Source organism: Sinocyclocheilus anshuiensis, unplaced genomic scaffold (assembly GCF_001515605.1).
Source record: "Sinocyclocheilus anshuiensis isolate Anshui unplaced genomic scaffold, SAMN03320099.WGS_v1.1 scaffold2430, whole genome shotgun sequence".
NCBI classification, from domain to species: Eukaryota; Metazoa; Chordata; class Actinopteri; order Cypriniformes; family Cyprinidae; genus Sinocyclocheilus; species Sinocyclocheilus anshuiensis.
This window is the reverse complement of record NW_015556097.1, coordinates 213,319-221,224: the sequence shown is the minus strand read 5'-3', so window position 1 is coordinate 221,224 and position 7,906 is coordinate 213,319.

Genomic DNA, 7,906 nt, shown 5'->3' with positions numbered 1-7,906 from the left:
CTTATTTTATTATTTACTATTTACTTGTCTTTTTTAGTTAAAATAAGGCCATGTTCACACGTACACGTGTATTTTTATAAACTGAGTTTTTCCTTCTTCCGTTTAAAAAAAAAATCTCCGTCCACATGAAAACGCAAACGCGTGGTCCATGAGAAATAGTCCTGCCACCTCAGCTGGAAAAAATCCTAGAGGAAACACTGCATGCATTTAATAAAATTAGAAACGTGCATTTACAAAGGTATAAAGAAAATGCCCCTGAAATCACTTTGAGTCAAATATCAGCTCGTATCCGCACATCAGGGAGCCGCTATCAATATGCGGGGCATTGAAATCGCATTTGAATAAGCGCTTGCTGTTCACTTTCGGTTTCGTGATCACGCGCACTCTGTGTAAAGGGAGCACTTACAGTGTGTGCATAATTATGCACGTTGATATTCTGATCATTTTTTTCCAAGCACATTTTACCAATTCAAAGTGGAGCGAAACTACAAAAATAAAACCAAGTAACATCTTGTCCGTTACATACCCCTCCCTTTGGTGTCAAAATTTGACACATGGCAAATTTTTAAGTTTTGGGTATGGTAACTGTCAATCTGGGTAGGATCAGACAACATTGACACCTTGTAATTTACTGGACCTAGCTTTTTGACTACTTTAGCTGGCCCTCGCCATTTTGGGGAAATTTTAGCCATGAAACCATCATCTGCACGAGATAGAGGATGAGTACGCACCCAAACTATATCACCCTCCTGGAAGTCTTGGGTTCTTCTCTTGAGGTTGTAATACTTTTTCTGTTTAGTTTGTGCTTTCTCAACATTTTCTCTGACAGATTCGTACAGTAGTTTCTGGCGATCAATGATACTGTAGCTTGGTTGATCTGGCAGATTCTGTAAAGCTCTTTGTAGTGGTCCTTTCAATTGACGTCCAAGGGCTACTTCAGCGGGTGAAAAACCTGTGCTTTCATGCCATGCTGTATTCAAAGCAAATCTAAATTCGCAGATCCATTGATCCCAAGTACGGTGATTATTGTCAACATATGATGCAATCATGGTTTTTAGATTTCGATTGATGCGTTCAGTCAGGTTTGATTGTGGATGATAAGCAGTAGTGAGTTTTTGGGTTACCTGCCACTGCTTGCATAACTGATCCAGGAGGTTTGAGGTGAATTGAGTGCCTCTTTCAGAAACAATGAAGGCTGGTGTTCCCCACCTTGTAAATATCTCTTCGATGAGAATACGAACGATGGAGGTAGATTTGGCCGATCTCATGGGGAAGACCTCTACCCACTTCGAGAAATAGTCTACCACAACTAGAAGATATTCATTTTGATGGGTACTCCGTGGGAACGGTCCCATAATGTCCATGCCGAGCATGTATCCGGGCTCAACGATGGGCACGCTTTGGAGACCTCCTGCTGGCTTCAGGTTTGTGGGCTTATGCTGCTGACATTTTCCACACTGTTTGCAGTGTTGCCATACGTCAGTATGCATGAAAGGCCAATAAGCAAATTCTAAAAGTCTCAGAGTTTTAAATTTGCCTATAAGTTGAGAGTGACTCTTGAAGGACCAGCACCACATCCTCTTGTACCACTGTTTGAAGAATTGATCTTCCAGAATCCGGCAGGAAGTTTTAGGAGCTAATTTTTGTCAGTTTCTGCAAGACAGACTTTTCAGGATAGGCGATGGACTAAAAATTAGCTCCCAAAACTTATTGCAACATGGCGCTAAGGAGAAAATGTAGAACTTGAAAAATTGGAAAAACAGCTTAGTGAAAAGCGTTTACAGTTTAAAAGCAAATAGAAAAGATCTTTGGCTTTTACCGTGATCTCTTGGCACTCTGGGTCTTTATTCTGTTCAGCAGCAATCTGCGACAAGTCCGTTGGCAGGTCACAAGTGAGCTGGTGTGTGCATCAGGATGGCCGTTGGTTCAGCTGCATGTGTCCGTGACAAAACATCAGGTACCACATTACATTGTACTTTTCTGTAACGAACTGTGAAGTGATAGCCTTGAAGTCTGATAGTCCATCTTTCCAACCTAGACGAAGGTTTTGGGTGCTGGAAAAGCCAAACCAAAGAAGCATGGTCCGTGACTACCTCAAATGCTCTGCCTTCAAGATAATGATGCCATTTTTCCACCGCCCAGACTACCGCTAGACATTCCTTCTCTGATGCCGAATATGACCTCTCAGCACCTCTCAGCAATCTGGATGCATAAGCGATCACTTTCTCTTGTCCATCCACTTCCTGTGTCAGCACTGCTCCTAAACCAACGTCGCTGGCGTCTGTTTGCACTTTAAAAGAAGAATCAAAATTGGGTGTATTTAACACAGGGGCTTTGGTCAGATCATCTTTGAGGAGTTCAAACGATCTCTGGCACTCGTCGGTCCACATCCATTTAGCTCCTTTTTTCTTTAGTGCATGTAAGGGTGCTGCTTTAGTGGAGAAATCTGAAATGAAACGATGGTACCAAGCCGCAAGACCTAGGAACCGTTGTAATTCTTTTATGGAAGTTGGTGTGGGGAATGATTTGACCGCATCAACCTTGTCAGAATTCACTTTGACTCCGTCAGCAGTGATTGTGTGACCTAAGTAGTCCAGTGATGAACAGATGAATTTGCATTTCTTGAGATTGAGAGTGAGACCGGCGTTGTGCAGACTGTTGAATACTTGTTTGAGATGTTGCAGGTGTGCTTGGATGTCTGGTGAGTACACAATGATGTCGTCTATGTATACCATACAACACCTGTTTTTGTGCTCGCTGAGAACTTGTTCCATCAAACGTTGGAAAGAGGCAGCTGCATTTTTAAGGCCAAAGGGAAGACACAAATTCATATAACCCTGATGCGGTTATGAATGCAGTCTTCTCCACACTTGCAGGATCCATCTCTACTTGCCAGTAGCCACTCTTCAAATCTAAAGTGCTAAACACCTTGGCTCCTTGTAAAGAATCCAGTATATCTGTAATCTGGGGCATCGGATGTGCATCAAGGTGAGTTTTAGAATTAAGACCACGATAATCAATGCACAATCGAGATCCACCATCCTTCTTATCTACTACCACAACAGGTGAGGCCCATGGTGAACTGGAAGGTCTAATGATTTTTTGTTGAAGTAGTTCCTTGATTTGTTCTTCAATAAAATCATTCCTGACTCTTGAGACTCGGTAAGGTCTCTTTCTCAAGGGAAGTTCATCAACTGTCTTGATTTCATGTTTGATGCAATTTGTACGTCCTAACTTGTGAGTGCAAACTGATGACCAGTCATGCATGAGAGATTTTAACTGATTCATTACCTTGAGTGAGGCATGAGAATTTTTCACCGCTTGTTCGATGAGCTTCAAGTCTTCCTTACTGGAGATCAATTCGACACCACCTTGTGCAGCATAAAACTGGATGGCAGCGTTCTCATGAAGTTCATTAAAACAAATGGGGTGACTGGAGTTGGAATCAGGTAAGTAAATACGTGAGGAATTAAAATCAATGGTTACTTTGGCTTCTTTTAGAAAATCCAGTCCCAGGATGACAGGAACAGCCAAGTCTTCATTCATCACGTAGAATGTGACAGCAAGTTTCACTCCATATATTTCACATTCCCAGAGAACCCTTCCCTGAGATCTCTGACTCTGACCATTAGCGAGCAAAAAAGTTTGGGTACTTTTGGTCAGATGCTCATAATTTCTTCTCAACCTCTGCCACACTTTCTGCTGCAGCAAAGAGAAGGTGCTTCCTGTGTCGATTACAGCATTAAAGAAAGAGTGATTTACAATTATTGGAGTTTGCAGCACACTATTATATTGAGAGCTGAAAGTTGGATCAATGAGCATGAGGTGATTTTGTTGCCCTCTTCCAGTGGACAATTTCTTCCTCTGTTCCTCATCTTTTCCTTGATTCCATCTCTTTTTATTTTCCACCCAATCCTTTTCTATTTGAGTACCGAGACAGACCAGATGATCAATCATCTTCACAGTTCCCCTTAATAGCGAAGCCAATCGAGGGTTGCAGTTTCTTAAAGTCGCTTGAACAATCTCGGCTTCAGACATTTTAGAATGATTTTTCAGGCACAGTGCTCTGTAATTAAAGGCGAAGTCTCTAATGTTCTCATTAACACCTTGACGATAGTTTGCTAATTTTTGGGCAGCAACTTCTTTATGATCTTCGTTTAAAAATGAAAAGAGAAACTTTTCTTTGAAAGAGGACCAGTCGCTAATGTTTTGTTTCTCCGCTCTCCACCAGCTCTTAGCAGTACCTTTCAGACTCACAGACAATGATGCTAACAGCTCTTCAGGATACAGAGGTCTCAGCTCATTATATTCTTCAAATCGATCAATGAAATCAATCGGGTCTTCAGAATCAAGATTACTGAAAGTAGGCAATTCAAGTTTAACTGGAGGATTAGGAGATGAAGAAAGATACGTTACTTGCTTTGTGCTGTTTTGTGTAGCTGGGTCAATCTTGGATGAGGTTTGAGACATCTTATGAGTAGTCAAAGTACTGGCATGCATGGGAGTAGACATGAGAGGTTTGAAGACTTTGAATTGTTGCTCTAGTTGTCAGTCTCAAATTCATATAACCCTGATGCGGTTATGAATGCAGTCTTCTCCACACTTGCAGGATCCATCTCTACTTGCCAGTAGCCACTCTTCAAATCTAAAGTGCTAAACACCTTGGCTCCTTGCAAAGAATCCAGTATATCTGTAATCTGGGGCATCGGATATGCATCAAGGTGAGTTTTAGAATTAAGACCACGATAATTAATGCACAACCGAGATCCACCATCCTTCTTATCTACTACCACAACAGGTGAGGCCCATGGTGAAGTGGAAAGTCTAATGATTTTTTGTTGAAGTAGTTCCTTGATTTGTTCTTCAATAAAATCAGTCTTGACTCTTGAGACTCGGTAAGGTCTCTTTCTCAAGGGAAGTTCATCAACTGTCTTTGTTTGATGTTTGATGCAATTTGTACGTCCTAACTTGTGAGTGCAAACTGATGACCAGTTATGCATGAGAACTGATTCATGATTCATTACCTTGAGTGAGGCATGAGAATTTTTCACTGCTTGTTCGATGAGCTTCAAGTCTTCCTTACTGGAGATCAATTCGACACCACCCTGTGCAGCATAAAACTGGATGGCAGCATTCTCATGAAGTTCATTAAAACAAATGGGGTGACTGGAGTTGGAATCAGTTAAGTAAATACGTGAGGAAATAAAATCAATGGTTACTTTGGCTTCTTTTAGAAAATCCAGTGCCAGGATGACAGGAACAGCCAAGTCTTCATTCATCACGTAGAATGTGACAGCAAGTTTCACTCCATATATTTCACATTCCCAGAGAACCCTTCCCTGAGATCTCTGACTCTGACCATTAGCGAGCAAAAAAGTTTGGGTACTTTTGGTCAGATGCTCATAATTTCTTCTCAACCTCTGCCACACTTTCTGCTGCAGCAAAGAGAAGGTGCTTCCTGTGTTAATTACAGCATTAAAGCAAGAGTGATGTACAATTATTGGAGTTTGCAGCACACTATTATATTGAGAGCTGAAAGTTGGATCAAGGAGCATGAGGTGATTTTGTTGCCCTCTTCCACTGGAAGATTTCTTCCTCTGTTCCTCATCTTTTCCTTGATTCCATCTCTTTTTATTTTCCACCCAATCCTTTTCTATTTGAGTACCGAGACAGACCAGATGATCAATCATCTTCACAGTTCCCCTTAATAGCGAAGCCAATCGAGGGTTGCAGTTTCTTAAAGTCGCTTGAACAATCTCTGCTTCAGACATTTTAGGATGATTCTTCAGGCACAGAGCTCTGTAATTAAAAGGCAAAGTCTCTAATGTTCTCATTAACTCGTTGTCGATAGTTTGCTAATTTTTGGGCAGCAACTTCTTTATGATCTTCGTTTAAAAATGAAAAGAGAAACTTTTCTTTGAAAGAGGACCAGTCGCTAATGTTTTGTCTCTCCGCTCTCCACCAGCTCTTAGCAGTACCTTTCAGACTCACAGACAATGATGCTAACAGCTCTTCAGGATACAGAGGTCTCAGCTCATTATATTCTTCAAATCGATCAATGAAATCAATCGGGTCTTCAGAATCAAGATTACTGAAAGTAGGCAATTCAAGTTTAACTGGAGGATTAGGAGATGAAGAAATAAATTACTTGCTTTGTGCTGTTTTGTGTAGCTGGGTCAATCTTGGATGAGGTTTGAGACATCTTATGAGTAGTTGAAGTACTGGCATGCATGGGAGTAGACATGAGATGTTTGAAGGCTTTGATTTGTTGCTCTAGTTGTCGGTCTCGACGCTTTAAGCAATCCACAATACTTTGGCTCATATCGTCGATTCTGGAATGGAACAGCTGCTTAACGCATTCTAACTCTCTTTGCAAACAATAGTTAATTCTGTCTTCACATGCTTTCAACTTTGCACTCATAGTTTCTGTGGTAACCAGTCTACTGACACGATGCTCAAGATAACCAAGATGCTCCTCAATGCTACACATACGCTGATCAGCTTCTTCATTGTTGAATTGCAGCCGGTCTTCATGAAACTCAAGTGGTGGAGGAGGTAATGGCAAGTCGTCGGGTTTAGAATTATGGTCACATATCTGATCAGTGGACATCTCTCTACATTCCCTCTCTTCCTCAGAATCTAAATATAACTCACGGAAGGTATCAATGAGATTAACTACAGGGTCTCTGCGCTGAACGAAAGCTTCGTCTGAGAAATCAGTGAGGGGTGCATCCTCTTCCATTGCAGATGATGGTTTATAATATTTGTTTGTGAAGAGTGATCAGTACAGTCAAAATTTATATTTTTAATAAAAGGGACTCTGTAAAGTTCAATTCAGTCAGTCCCTGTTCAGGCACCAATCTGTAACACCTCGTTTCTTTAAAGCTGTTACTCTGAGGGGTTCAACAGATTTTTAACATGTACTGATTAAAATACTCTTCACAAAACACAAATGATCTTTGAATCCTCATTTATTCTTCCCACAAGTGTATATATACAGGTGCAAAAACCAACGAATAAACCATAATCAATTTAAATGCACTTTGTCTTTTAACTGAGTCAATGAGTTGAAATAAACGTATCGTTCCATGTACAGTTGAAGTACGAGAATTGATGAGTGATGAGATGACGTTTTAATCCACAAAGTTATTTGAGTGCGATGCAATGTTAGTAGTCCTATAACCCACAGTGTCGTTGGTATTCGGCGTGTTGCTGTCCTGTGTGCCGCGTTGGATGAATCCACACCTCGTACCCAGAGGTGATTTAAGATGCATCCAGTCAATTACACACGAAGAAAGCAATCATTTGTAGAATAGACAAGTGTAGACATAGATACATAATATCCTTTCTAAAAAGAAAGCAAATGGCTGACATCAGTAACTTCAATATACAGACATGTTGTCAGGTAAATAAACCAAACCATACTCACAGCTGAGCAGAAACTCAAGGACTTTCAAAGAGCAAGCAGGTAGCATGAGTTCAACCAAACGGTTTCCCTCTACCATACGAACTGACTTACTCTATGGTGATCGGGCTTATATGTCCGGTTACCTCCAGGCAATAGCGCCCTCAAACCGCTCCTAGTGGTACTACATATGACCCAAATACGTCACACTATGAAATCAACAAAGGAAGTGGAGTGAAACTACAATAATAAAACCAAGTAACATTTTGTCCGTTACAAAATAGAAAGTCCTATTTTTTTACATTTCTTTTCTTAATATTTTTTTGCAGATTTGCACATGTACAAGGTTTAAAATGCTCATAAAATATTTTCAAAAAATACTGACGTTTTGAGCAGCTGCATGTTTGATCTGCATTCCTAGGTCAAATATGAAAAAATGGGATTTACAATAAAAAGTAATTTACAAAATTATTTTGACTTGAGTTTATTTATTAATGAGTA